The following is a 14,075-nucleotide window of genomic DNA, read 5'->3' on the forward strand; positions in this document are numbered from 1 at the left end:
TCCCAGCTTGTTGCATACAATGTTGACTGCATGGAAAGGACCTCATTTGGGAGCAGAAATCTTTGAGGACTTGCACCTACAGCTGCGTCCATAAAAATTCAATTGGTACTGTGACCACATGCTTTGATTTATCATTGGCTGCTTTTTACACAGTACTGGTATGGCATGAAATGTTTCCAGCTAGGAAAATATTAGAAGGGAGGCCTTGTTTGGCTTTGACAAAACAGCCTGTAAAACCTCTAAAATCAGCGGTATACAGCAAAACCTCGTTAATTCGGATCTTATGGGACCGGCAAAAATGTCCGAATTATCGGAAAGTCGAAATATTGAAAGGACAAAGAAAACTGCGCGAAAACGTTTCCCTGTGACATACCTTTATTTTGAGAAGAAATCCGTTATTACCGCCTGCTTTCTGGGCGAGACTTGGGCGGAGACGGCAACTTTCCTTAGCGCGATCGAGTGCTCCACTGCACTCGCACTGCCGGAGCTACGCATCCCGTGCGCTTCTAGTTTCGGGTGCACCACCTTCCAAGGCCGCTCTCTTTTGGCGTCTCGCTCTCTAAAGCCCGTAGAATATCGGCCTCGATTTTCACGTACGTGGCCAAACTGCTTCTCTTGACGTCGTAACTTTCCGTCACTTGTCGAGAGACGCCGTCCTTCAAGGCCCTCAGTATTTCCCCTTTCGTCGCTAAATTCTCAGCCTAGTACAGCTGCAACGGAAAACGAGAAGCACAACTGACCAATAATCGGAGTGGCGAAATCGCGACACCCGGCACTATTTTTCCCGAGCGCGCCGATGGCGAGAGTGCCAGTCACGTTGCATTTTTCAATGCGGGGGTGGCCGGCGAAAAATTGAGGGATAAGATAGCTGTTAAAATGCCGGGCTTTAGGATCCCCGCGTCGAGGCATAAAACGTGACTGTCACTCTCGCTATCGGCACGCTCGGGATCAAAAGCCCCGCGTGTCGCGATTTTGCCATTCCGGTCATTGTGAACTTGTGCTACCCTTTTTCCGTTGCAGCTATGCTTCTGCCGCTTCCATGCCAGGAAAGTAACACGCCGAAGCACAGCAATCCAGAGCAGAGCTGGTGCGAAACACGGAGAACCGGAAGAGCGAAGAACCATGGGAAAACTGGAAAAACCACGTGTGCACCTCGGATGGATAGCGGTCATACCCTTTGGAACTGACGGTAGCTAGCGCCACCTGCCGAATTAACTGTACTGCGCTGCGTTCCCTCCGAATTAATGAGCGTTTGCTGCCATTAACTAATACATACGTTTGACGGAACCGGATCGGCAGTTCAAATTATCCGAATTTCCGAATTAGCGGGGGTTAAATTAACGAGGTTTTACTGTAGTAATATAGCGGTAAAATGTTGCATTTTACTGCTATATTTATTCTTCACTGAGACATCCGTTTCGTTAAATCACTGCCGTTAGCAGTTCAACAGGCTCTGGCCGTTGCTGCAAGGTGCTGAAAACATGGCAGCTAATTTTTAATGTTAGAACAATTTCCATAGTTGTACATGACCTGCAACTCAGTGATTGAGATTTGCAGCTTTTTGCCGTAGCAAGTTGCGGACAACACGCCAACTAATTTTTGATGCAGGAACAACTCAAAATAAATACCTAGTGCCCACAGAATTTGATTAGGCTGTAGGCCCAAGTTACTTTCAGGAGTCAGTGCCAGTCATCCCAGAGATTAACAGGTGCTTGAACACTGTGTTACAAACTTGAAGCAAGTGCACGCAAGATGCAGTGTGAATTAAAAAATTTTCATACCTTTATTCTGGAGAAATAATTAGTGGGCCACATCCAGCTTTCTTGTGTAAGGCAATCTCTAACTTCCAGAGCAATCAAGTCCATATGGAGAACTACAGAACCTGGAAACAAAACAAAAGTATGTGGAATGGGATTATGTTCTGAAGAGAATTCAGGGTGTCTACCAACCTGGAAAACCGGGAATTCTCAGGGATTTTGAATATTCTGGAAAATCTCAGGGAAAACTCAGGGAATTTGTGCTTCTATCAGGGATTTTTTTTTTCTTTATTTTTTTTATTTTTTTTAAGTGTTACAGATGAATTCTGACAGTCCAAACTTCTTCAGATATCAATGGAACGGGCTAAACGTACAGTCGAGCCCGGTTATATCACACCCGTGTATTTCGAATTATTGTTTATATCAAACAGTCCAAACATCCCCTAAGAAATCATTGTTTTTCTGTATTGAACGCCCATAACTCCCATGTAGCTTGGATCGCGAGGCTGGCAGACCGCCAATACCGCATACATACGCAGTGAAAAAGCAATTGTATAAAAAAATTAAAAAAGGTACCCAATAAAAACAAGAAGTGTAGGATGGCAAAAGGAAAGGGAAGGGCACCCATGCGCGTAGGGAGGGCAGGGAGTGCCCGCTGTTGGAACGGTCGCGTGCGCTCTTTTTCCTGAACATCGCTGTCGCTGCGCGACTCCTTAACCCCAAAATAAAGTGAGCAAAAAAAAAAAAAAAAACAAAGATTTCGTCAAGTGGAGTGTGTTGACAACAAGTGTTGAGCAATCGCATTTTGAACGTCTTATCTTTGTTTACCTTTTTCTTTCCCCATTATTGCTCCCGTTTTTCTTTTAGAGCGCAGCTCTTAGGCGCCCGTTTCTGGCTTGAGCGGCGTCGCCGTCGGCGTAACCGTGAGGTCACGTGACCCCCTCGCCCCCCGAGGTCGCATGACCTCACGGGGGGGGGGGGGGGGGGGTTCACGGAAACCTTAGTTTACCTTTTTATATTTTATTTGCTATGAATTTTACTAACCACTCCATTCTGTTTTCTTTTTGAATCCAATAAAAGTTACTCGTTACCATTAAAACTGAATTATGTCATTTTTTTTTTTTTAGTTTATAACATGCTTTTTAGAGAGTGACAGCATCTGGCGACATGGTGACAGCCCGTCTTGACCTAAAACAAAGTTCTGTGCCACTAAGGGAAAAGTACAAAAGTTCCCCGAGTACAAAAGTACTCGGGGAAAACCTGGAAAACTCGGGGAATTTTAAAATGTCAACTTGGTAGACACCCTGGAGAATGCAGTAACAAACTAGACCTCCCAATTTCTACGAACTATGAGTTACACATAAGCTTAGTGCAGGAACCTCAGCTTAATTCTGACGGGTACTAGGCAGTGAAACCAACTTGTGACTTATGCTACGAAACCATTTTATTGAAGGAAGTTCAAAAAATACCTTTGAAGATGGAATTGTCTAATTCAATGAGTTTCGTGAAGCCTGCTGTCACAAGTTAATTTCAGAGGTTGCTGCCAAGTGCACCTCCCAGAGATAAACAGGTGCTTGAACACCGTGTTAGTTACAGATTTCGAGCAAGTGCACACAAGATGCAGTATTGAGTAAAACATGTTCATACCTTTTTCTTGAGAAATAATTAGTGGGTCACATCCAGCTTTCATGTGGAAGGCAATCTTCGTAACTTCCAGAGCAATCAAGTTCATATTAACAACTACAGAACCTGGAAAACGAAAATTGTGGAATGTGGTTAGGTTCTGAACAAAATGCGATGACAAACTAAACCTCCCAATATCTGCAAACTGGGTTACACGTAGGTGCAGTGCAAATGCCGGTGTGATTTAAGAAAACTGTAAATCCGAATAAAATTACTTTTTTTTTTTATTTCAGTCTGTTCAGACAATGCATTTTGTCTGCAGTACCAAGGCAAATGACCAGAAGGTCTGACGAGGCCTTGGTACCGCTACATAAATGAAATATTAAAAAGACAATGACACTCGTCGACAGCAGAGCACACTAAAACAAGAAGCGCTCTTAAATAAAATGTAATGAATAACAAAATATACATATCAATGACATTTAGATTGTACACATTTTCGATACTATAAAAATATACTATAATACCATAACACAAAAAAGCCTACAAAAAAAAAAACGACAACAACAACATAGATAGCAAAGAGGATAAAACCAGATATTTCAGATCAGTTTGCAACATTTGTGGGCGAGAGAGTTTCTTTCACTATGCTTTTGTATCTGTTTAGCGATATATTTGACGTATAAGTGTATGAAGATAACTGTGTATTAAGGAAGTTTGGAATTTGAAATGAGAGCGTTTGTCTGCCCATGTTTGTCCCGATTTTGGGGAGTATATACTTGTCATTTCGAGTGTTGTAATGGTGGTCGGGTCTAGTGCATGCAGATGGATAGCTTGGTTGTTGAAGTCTATGGTCATGGAATATGTAGAGTGCTAGTTTATAAATGTAGAGATGTTCAAAGCTCGAAATTTTATACTTCTCAAAAAACGGAGCTGTATGTGCATCATAAACAGGATTGTGCATTAGACGAACAGCTTTTTTTTGTAATAGATGCAGATGTGTGATATTTGTTTTTGTTGTCTGACCCCAGACAAGAAAGCAGTAGTAAACCTTGGTATATATCAGTGCATAATACAGTTGATACTTCTGCCATTCCGGTAAAAGATGCTTTGCAGGTGAAATTAGGCCTATTGATTCTGAGATTTTGTTTCATATTTTATTTACATGGTGCGTCCTATTGAGGCGTTCGTTAAACCATACTCCAATAAACTTATGATTATCGACACGCTCAATTTGAGCTCTTTCGAATTGCAGTTCAATATGTGTATTGTGGGCACGATTTATTGAGGAAAAATTTACATATTTTGTCTTTTCTGTATTTAGAAATAAACCGTTGAAAGGGGCATGGACACAGAAATTAGGCAAGTTGTATTCATTACATGACAGGAACATACGTTATTGGACATGCACAAAACATTTTGGAATACTTATATCTCTAATAATTACAAAAATATTTTTTTAATGTTTGCAGTTGTTATCTGGTGACCAGGATACCTTGACACTACTCTGACGTAGTTTACCTACTGTGGCGACGGCGGCTCGTCTATAAACCACGTGATTCTAATTGAGACGTTGAACACTCTCTTTCATTGTTTTCTACCCACGTTTGCCACGCTTGTCCTTACTCAGGCTCTGTACCTGTTTCTTCCTCTGCCGTCTCCCCCCAAAACTGACGTTGAACTCGAAGGAGCAAGCTGTGCCAGATATTTCTACTGCCCAGAAAATTGGGAGGGAAAAGTGGGGTAAAAAAAGCATGCTGGGGTGAAGGGCGCCTGGGCGCCTACTGATCCACGTCTGGAAGGGCATGGAGGAGATCCACGAGTGGCATTGCATTGCCGCTTGGGACTGTCTAGGGTGGCGCTGCTGTCAATACTGGGCATGCGCAGATTCTTTGCCTTGTGCTGATCTGGTTTCTGCCCTGTGATGTGCACCTGCCCTTGAACCTGGTACCAGTGGTTTGCTCGACTTTTTGAGAGCAATCGCACCAGCCCTTGCATTTCCGATTTCTACCTCTTCGCAACAAGCTATTCTTTTCTTTTGAATGCCTTCAAAAGGTGTGAGATCCTTGGAATTCTCGGGACATTTGACTTCTACAACTGTGTCTTCTCCGACGAGGCCAACGGAGGTTGCTACGAGATAGGGATATTCCCGATCAACGAAGAGACCACATTTCTTGATGTTCACACCTTTGTCTCCAACCTCTCGATTGCTTTGGGCTCGTTATCCCTGCCGTACTGCATTGCAGGTGTGCAAGCGAACGTGTAGAGGAGACAAGCCACAGTACATTTGTAACTTGTCATCGGCTTCATCTTACACACTTTACCAAACGAAGGAGCGGTAAGCCATTTTCTTCTCTCATCCTTCCACCGAGGATCTACCTGTCCCTTAGTTTCAATCTTGAGATTGTCTCGCTGCTCTTCTGACAGGACGAGAGTTCACAAAAGTTTTGCAGGCGATCTCCAGCTTCTTTTGTTCCATGTCCGGTTGCTGTGCCGCCGGTTCATAGTCTGCATCAGGGCCAAGGTGCCTGGAAGATACAGCTTTCTGCAACGCGCGTTTTTAACGCAGCTGTTTTAACAGTCTTTGCTTTCTCGTCGCACTCAGTCGAGCCTCATGCAGCTTCACGTGTGTCTTTGTGTACTTGCCATGGGAGTTGAAGGCAAGTGCAGGTCCAAAGCGTCCTCCCATGTATGACCGTTTCTTAAAATAGTCCACTTGCTTTCCACCAACTAACTTGGCCACCACTGAGTTAATGTGTTCTGCAACATTATTGTCAACATCATGGATCAAACTGCTCGCATTGCGAGCGACACGACCCATGGCAGTCAGAACTTCGGCGAAGACTCAGGTCCTCAGCCAATCAACATGATTTACTTCACCAGGCCTTGGTCCACTGCAAAAGTAAGATCAGCAGCTTTCATGCTCTCCAAAGACATGACTGGGGCCGTTTCGAATGTTCTTCTCAAGATTCTGAGTTCTCTGATGTAGAGAGAGCTGTTTTTTAGATGATCTGGCTTTGATTTCTGTAGCGACGCCCCTCCTCAATTGTACGGCCCTTTGAGCAATAAGCTTCTTCAACTCAGCAGGTACAGAGTGCTCCCCAAGCAGCACATTGTGAATGGGCCATCACTGGCCAGTGCACAATGGCCAGTGCACAATGGCCAGTGCACAATGGCCAACCAGATTTTCGATGGCCCAAGGTTGGTCAAAGTGCTTGGCAATAGCAGTTGTTTGGTCCTTGTCTGGTAACGGACCATTTACTTTAAGCCATTCGCTGGCTATTTACTTTAGGCTAGTCACTGGCCATTCACCTTTGACTGGCCACTGGCCATTCACGTTTGGCTGGCCACTGGCCTTTCACGTTTGGCCAGCCACGGGCCATTGACTTTCGGCCAGTCACTGGCCGAAAAGTGGCTGTAGTTACGTGCTTCAGATATAATTTATCACAGAGTGCTAGGAAATTTAGGTGTTCCTCAGAAGTCTCAAGAATTTCAGGAGGTCAAGTTTGGGACCTCAACCCCAGAAACTTTTTCATATTAATGACAAGCGAAGCTGCTGTAAAGTTGCTCAATATCTATTTAAATATTTGTGTACCTAGTGTGTCTTACGACGCTGGTTGCGACCACCATTTCAGTCATCCGTCGTTCCACCCTTAAAATCCCTTCGGACTGCAGCTGTAAAAAAATAAATACCTTTAGTAAAAGGGACAGTTCAACGAAGTTTAGTTGCAATGCTTTTCACTTTACACAAGCTTACTGGCACTAATGGGAAAGAGAAGCCTTGAGTACCTCCGGTACAGAGTCTGAGACTGCCGGAATGTAGTGGAAGTGGATGCATCAAAATGAAACCAAAGAGAAGAAACACGACAAATGTTCAACCTCAATATTTCCATTTGATGCTTGTTAATCTGAACAGCTTGCAAGCACTGCGCATGCTTCCATTAGATAATAAAAAAAACACCTGTGCATTGGCTTGTTCTTTGTACTATTCCAAAATAAAAAAAAAGTCGGTCAAGAGAGGGTTTACTTTATTCTTTACTAAATCAAAGCAGCTTGATTTTTTTTTTACTGATGCTGTTGATCTTTTTTATAATTGTAATACAAGTAGTACAGCTTGCAGCAATAGGGACTGGTACAAGGCAATACAAGCTATTAAAGTAAAAATGCCATTATGAAAGCCCCTGATGCATCAAGAAGTTAGAAGGAAGGTTGGAATTGACGGCTGCTTTCCCTTTATTGAATAAACTTTAAGCAAAACAAAAATCAATGAAATTGCTCAAATGATTAGCAAATCAAATCGGATCAAATCCCCAAAGGTATCGTTTATTCAAAGATATCTGCATGTGGTTTGTCATTTGAAGAAGATATGCCCGCATACACACACACGCATACCACTCTTTCTCAATCATTGTTTGTAATCCAACTGTAGCGACGACTCCAGTTTTCTTTCATACAAGTTGACGACGTCCAAGGCTGTGCGTAATTTCACTTGTTTCTGTAGCATTGCAATGTTAGGAAGAGCTTGGCTCACAATTGAATAGAAGCTCTTCCGCAACCACAAATAAATCCTCGTGAATTCAAGGATCACTGGCCGCCATGAGCTCTTTTTGAACTATGCAACTGAATATATCACACACAAGGAAAGGAACAGGCGTGATCAAGCCACGAAAGGCAGAGCTGGCTCACTTTCTCTAGCAGCATAGCCGCGGTATTCCCTTCGCTGACCAATGCTTCTTGAAGTGAATTGCTCTCAAGCTAGCATCTGGCACCCTGGAAAATTATTTGTTAACCCTAAACGGCTAAATGGATACCGTCTGAAAGGTTGGATATCTCAAACTTATTTAAGACTTCCCTAACTGAATGAACCTATTTAAAACATGAAGGAAACCCATAAAGAAAATGTACTCTCACAAGTGTTTGTAAACAGGAAGGAGAATAACACAGACAATTGTTTTCAAATCTCCTAGAAGTTTATTACCACGCAGCATGTTCCGTAATCAAGTATAAACATGCAAGTGATCCATGAAATGTTAAGAGGTACTCCCAAGCTTTTTTACAGCTGAGAAGATTGCAAAGTAAACAAGAACCGGGGTAATTCTAGGCTATATTGTCCATTCTTTTGGCAGCTGGAAAAATAATTTTCCCGAAATTCTACCGGGAGACACCTCTCATTGGTGGTGGCAATCAGTTCATCGAGCAACGTTTCATCTAGATTGTATTGCAGACAGCTATGATTAGCTTTTCTTTTTTTTGGTAACAAGTCGCCCCAGATTGTCGCCGCAAATGACTTGTAGGGTGAGCCATGTGGATTAAGGTTTCTGTAATGAACCATCGCAGAATGTCACTGCAAAGCAGCGTGGACGTGTCTGCCGGCCAGGGACACACCCGCGAAGAAATGTCCCTGCAGCGTGCAATGCGCGTAACAAGTGTCGGTGACATGTTAGTGTCAACGAAACATGTCCATGAAACGTGTATCCACGAAACGTTGTCTATAAAGCATGTTTCCACGAAATGCTGGGAGAACAAAAAAGTATTCTACCGGCAGTTGTCACATGATTTCAGACAGCTAATGGAAGGCACGGGTTCTTTCGTTGCTCGGTCACCTTGCGCCGTCCGGGTTGCCAGGTCCAGATGGGGTGACGGATTTTGTTGCGGGAAGCTGGGCGGGTCTTGCCGGAGACGATGTTGCTTCCCTTGGCTGTCGACGACTAATTCAGTTGAATTTCGGAATTACTTTTCAATAAACAATTTAATACTTTTGTAGCGAATGAAAATACAAAAATAAACAATACTTCGAAGTGATAACTTCCCCTGTACGGGGTTGGGGAAAAGGTGGTCGGGTGTTAGCTTATCCGAGCTCGGGAGTTGGCTGGCTCGTGGGATTACGCCCCGATTACAGGGACAGAGGTCCCTCGGAATCCCACGACCTGACTCGATTACGGAGCGACAGCTCTCGAGCTCCAGCACAAACTAAACTCACTCGCTGAGTTTCCCATCCAAGTCGCTCGCTGGTCCGTCCCCTTTTAGTGGACCGGCGAATCCTCGATGCGTCGTGAGACAGGCGTTTCCCACCGCCAACCAATCGGCTCACTTTCTCGCCACGTGGAAATTGTTTGTATTCCCGGGTGGGAACCCGCGGTCTGCGTACATCTCACGGTCAAAGGTCGGGCTGGTTCGGATGCAAGCAAAACCATATCTCGCACGGCGAAGCAGACAACCGACCCCAGTGTGGATAGCGCCGACTAAGTGAGCCATCCCGCAATTCATTCTGCCAGAGGCGGTCTGACGTTGCCGTTCTGCCGCGACCCCCCACACTCGGGCGAGAAAGACTAAACCGATGTAAACGCGCCGTGTAAACAGCGCCGGCCAGAACCACTGCGTTCTGGTGGTGGTGGTGGTGTAACTTTATTTTCCCGGCCCGGAACGTTCGCTCAAATTCTCTCGGCAGAAAATTCGCGTTCCGAACCTCGCGTCGTAAAGTATGCCTGCCTCTCGAGGTCGCCTGCCACGGGAAGTGTTCACACTAGCGCTTTCCCCCCAGCCAAATCTCCCTGGTGCTAACGGCCCAACCGCGGAACCCTCGTCGATCCTTACAGAAGGCGACTGCCGGTAGAATTTCGGGGAAATTATTGTTCATGCTGCTGGAACAATAGACACTGCCTAATCCTATAGATAATCTGGAAGAGTACCCGTAGAACAGTGGTCACTCGTTGGCAACAAGTAGGTTGCAGTGCACTTACCATAAACTTAACGGACTTGAAAGATGTATTCCGAGACATATGTCTATACGGGCACTGCAGAACAACCACACAAACACAAAAAGGAGATGGAAGAGCTCCATGACGGTTCAACACAATGCGGTACAAGCTGTCATTTGCTGATCCAAACCACACCCCAAGAATTCCTGCGACTTCAAAGAAATCGCTTGTTGCCGATATACGCGTAGGACTTTTTGAACACCGATAGCTGTGGTACACTTCGAATTCACACTGTTTCGGGTGAAGCTCATCACGAGTGCGCGATTAGTCACTCCAACCGAAATGGGTCCCCGGAGACCTCCGGTCGTTCTCGCTCAACCGCTTTTCTTAGCTGTTCCCGCGATGCAGGTTGGCGGTTTGCTTGCCTTTCATTTCGTAAGTTTCGTGTCCTTTCCCGATTAGATTAGAAAATCTCTGACCGATATGTATGTGCAAACAAACCGGTCTCAACTGCCAAACAAGGGAATCTGTTTCAGCGTCCCTGGTTACAGCCTGCATTCAGGGACCAACTTACTTTCCACTGTGAGGATGCACTGCTTTCCAGCAGACCCCGAGCACAGAGCTTAATGTCTTCAAGCACAAATAAGCAATTTTTCCTGCTAAAGAACACACCACTCCGCTAAATCTTGCAGGAAAACTGCTAAATTGGCGCCACTGGTACTAACATACTTGCAATAAACAGCAGGTCTATTTGCAAGTTTACGAACTGAGCGCACCCATGTTTTAGGTGTACGTCGCAGTTTCACACATTTCAGGTGGATGGCTACATTACATAACTTGCGTCGTAGGACTGGTCCGGGCTTCTGTGTTTTGCGCATGCACATGGTGTTCGCATCCAATTTTTTTCAGCAGAATTCTCTGCCGTGAATTTCTGTGGAAATGTGACCGAAGTAGAACTCCTTTGCCTCACTGACGGCTGTGTTCCAAAAGCACTCATTAAACTTGACTTCTTCCACATTTATGCCCACATTTGTGAAGACGGCAAAGAATGCTCTGGTTGTTTTAACAAGTGCCATCTGCATTTGAACCTGAGCATAATGCAAGTGACCTTTCTTTAGACGCGCATCAGCATCGAGGTATGGCAGTTTTACCTTAGCTTTATCAATTGTAAGGTTTGTGCATGACGCTGGACACTTAATCTTCAGTACTGCATCTGTGCAACAACAAGACACAATGCCATCAGGAGAAGCTCCTAAATATGGCCTTTCGGAGTCCACAAACAAGCCACACCTTCTGACCTCAAAGCCCCTGTGCTTGTGTGCTTCATCATCATTGAAGCAATTTTGAGCCTTGACTTGGTCTTTCCTGCCCCATCTCACACTGAACACATCGGGTGTCTTGATATAGCCCATCACTTGGGAGACAATCTCCTCTGCCCCAGTGCAGCACGAGAGTACCTTTTCAGGTGTGAACTCTGTTAACCTGTCCACTCATTGCCTTGACCACTCGTCCAAGTTTGCTTGAGCACGTGTGCAGAGTTCCACCTGGTCGTGCTCAGTCACTGGGAATGTCGCTTCTCTCACAGCTGAGTCATCAAGAGAACCGTAGAGGCACGCCATGTCCACAATAGTCTCGGGCACTTGAAGTGGATCCTCGTCGTCTGCAACATCACCGCTGGCTGCAGTGTCAGTGTCTTCGCTGTCTGTAAGATTCCTGAGGTGTGTTCAAGGCTACAAGCCATTCTGAAAGATTGGAAAATCCAGCGCCAATAGACATAACCTCAGAAAAAGCAGCGCTGTTGACGTCCATAATCCTTTTCAGGCCGTGGCTCTGACTCTATTACGTCTACCTGGCTGCACATCCTGCATTTGAACGTGAAGGAACTGCGCAACCAGTGCCGCCTCTCAGATATGAGTGCCATGTCAGCAAAAGTGCAGCCAAAAGGCTCATGCCTTGAGTCTTGCAGAGATTGGAAGAACTGCTCGATGTCAGCTATGCGACGCCCCTCTGGTGCGGCCACAGCAGTTGTGTCTGGTGTGCGACCCGTAGAGGTATCCAAAGAAGAAGCTGAAGGATCTACCTGATCGGTGTCCTGACAGCCTTCTGGAGGTTCAGTTACCATGGCACAGTATTCCAAGTCTGAACAAAGCGCATGCCGTCTCACGGATGATCGCCGCTCTCAGGCGCTGCCAAGGCTTCCGAACAAGCAGCGTGGGCATCGACATCGCGGAGTGAATTGGTTGAACCAATGGAAGCTTCATGTGCATGTCACTTACTATATTTGCTAAGTATGATTTTCCTTTTCGCTTTGACCCATAGATTTGTCTAAAAAACATGCCGACACAAAAAAAAAAAAAAAGAAGAGAACAACTCTGGAACGAACCATACGCCACGGACAAACGTTTGACTGAGGCGGCGACAGGTTCGTCGGTTCACGTAGTGCAACGTGCAGAAATGCACACCCTCTCCATCACGCAAAGGATTATAGTTGTTCAACACCAGCTTGTCTTTACAAGCAAACCAACGTCCCTAGCGTGCCGGCCGTGCTGAGCATGCGCGATGGTTTGGATATTTCATTGTTAAGACGAACCCCCGAAAAACAAAAACAAATCATACAATATGTAATTTGGGTAACATAAAATAAATTTTGATTTTATTTGACTTGGAGGTAGGATTTCTGCAAGAAGGAATTATGTTTTGTGGACTTTTGGGGTACAGGGCAATTCAAACTCGTGCTATACTTTTTTTTACCTTACGTCTAGGCGCAGCCTGTCGCTACGAGCTGATGGCACCGGTGAGCGAGCATCAAACGGGCACCGTCTTGGTGTTCGTCATGTTTCTGTATGTGTTCCATCATCGCTAAACCAATCATAAACAAAAAAGGCCCAGTGGTTGGCACTTTTGATGCTGCTTGATTTGTCCCATTAGCTCGTAGCGTCAGCTGCGTCTGGACTTAAGCTGAAACGAGGTATAGTATTGTGACTATCCTTCTGTTTCAATTCAAGCTTTATTTTTCCAGGTTTACACTGGAGGGACCTCCAGACAAGAAGCTGCTATAAGCAGCTTGACGGGGGTCTTTCTGCCTGATATGAAAAGAATGGCCTAATCTTCTCCCCCAAGCCCAGCTCTTTAGGTCAAGCGTCCAAAGATAAGCTGAACAAAAGAATCAGATGTTTTCTTTATCTTTTTTTTTTTATAGAAAAAAGGAACTCTTTCGCCACTATTTAAAGGCTAGCACAGTCTGAACGGGTAAAAAGGCATAGAGTAACTGTATAGGCTCTGCTTGCAGAGCCAGAGTACCGCAATGGTGCCTATCTGGAGCCAAGTGCTGCGGGAAGCCACAGTCGGTTTTTGTAGAGGGCACAAAGGTGCAGACGAGAGGCAGCATGCTGCTTAAGAAAAATAGTGCAGCAACGAGCCGCGCATGCGCCGTCATCGTCTTCCCGTCGTTTCCTGTTACCCTGTCAATTTGCAAAAAGCTCAACTGCAGGTCGCACATCGTTGTGATGTGTGGTGTTGTGTCGTGGTGAAGTAAAGTCGTCAAGTCGCTGTTGCCGGAACAGCATTGTGAGCCCGCTGTGTGCCCAACTTTCGGAGGACCTTCCCCCTTGAGCGATCGCAAGAAGCAAAAGAGCGCACGCCTGCTTATTTTCCCTTTGCGTTTAATCGAAAAGTGGGTGCCACGGCTCAGCCTGAGTGGCTTTTTATTTTTATTTTTTTTCAACAGACAGTTTATTTGGTATTATGTAGGCTGAGCAGTGTTTTACCTTTGTGTGCCCCAATGATATGCGAATGTGAGGAGGAATGTCGAGCACCCGCACTTTGATGCTAAAATAGTGCAATTTTTTCTTTTTTATCCAAATTTTTAGCCATTTTGCGAATTCTAAATGCCCAAATTGAGAGGTTTTTGCATGGTTTGGCTAAATTTTGAATTTGCTTGAATCGCAAACATTAGGAACTCGCGAATAATGTTTAACGGCACTCCAAATTTCGGGAG

At 45.0% G+C, this 14,075-nt stretch overlaps 1 pseudogene; it reads right to left on the reverse strand.

Annotated features, from left to right (window-relative positions):
- Positions 1-10,465: 10,465 nt before the first annotated feature.
- Positions 10,466-11,490, reverse strand: LOC115325085 (annotated as a pseudogene).
- Between the last annotated feature and the right edge of the window lie 2,585 nt (positions 11,491-14,075).

Source organism: Ixodes scapularis, unplaced genomic scaffold, assembly GCF_016920785.2.
Source record: "Ixodes scapularis isolate PalLabHiFi unplaced genomic scaffold, ASM1692078v2 PGA_scaffold4__175_contigs__length_147842914, whole genome shotgun sequence".
Classification (NCBI taxonomy): domain Eukaryota; kingdom Metazoa; phylum Arthropoda; class Arachnida; order Ixodida; family Ixodidae; genus Ixodes; species Ixodes scapularis.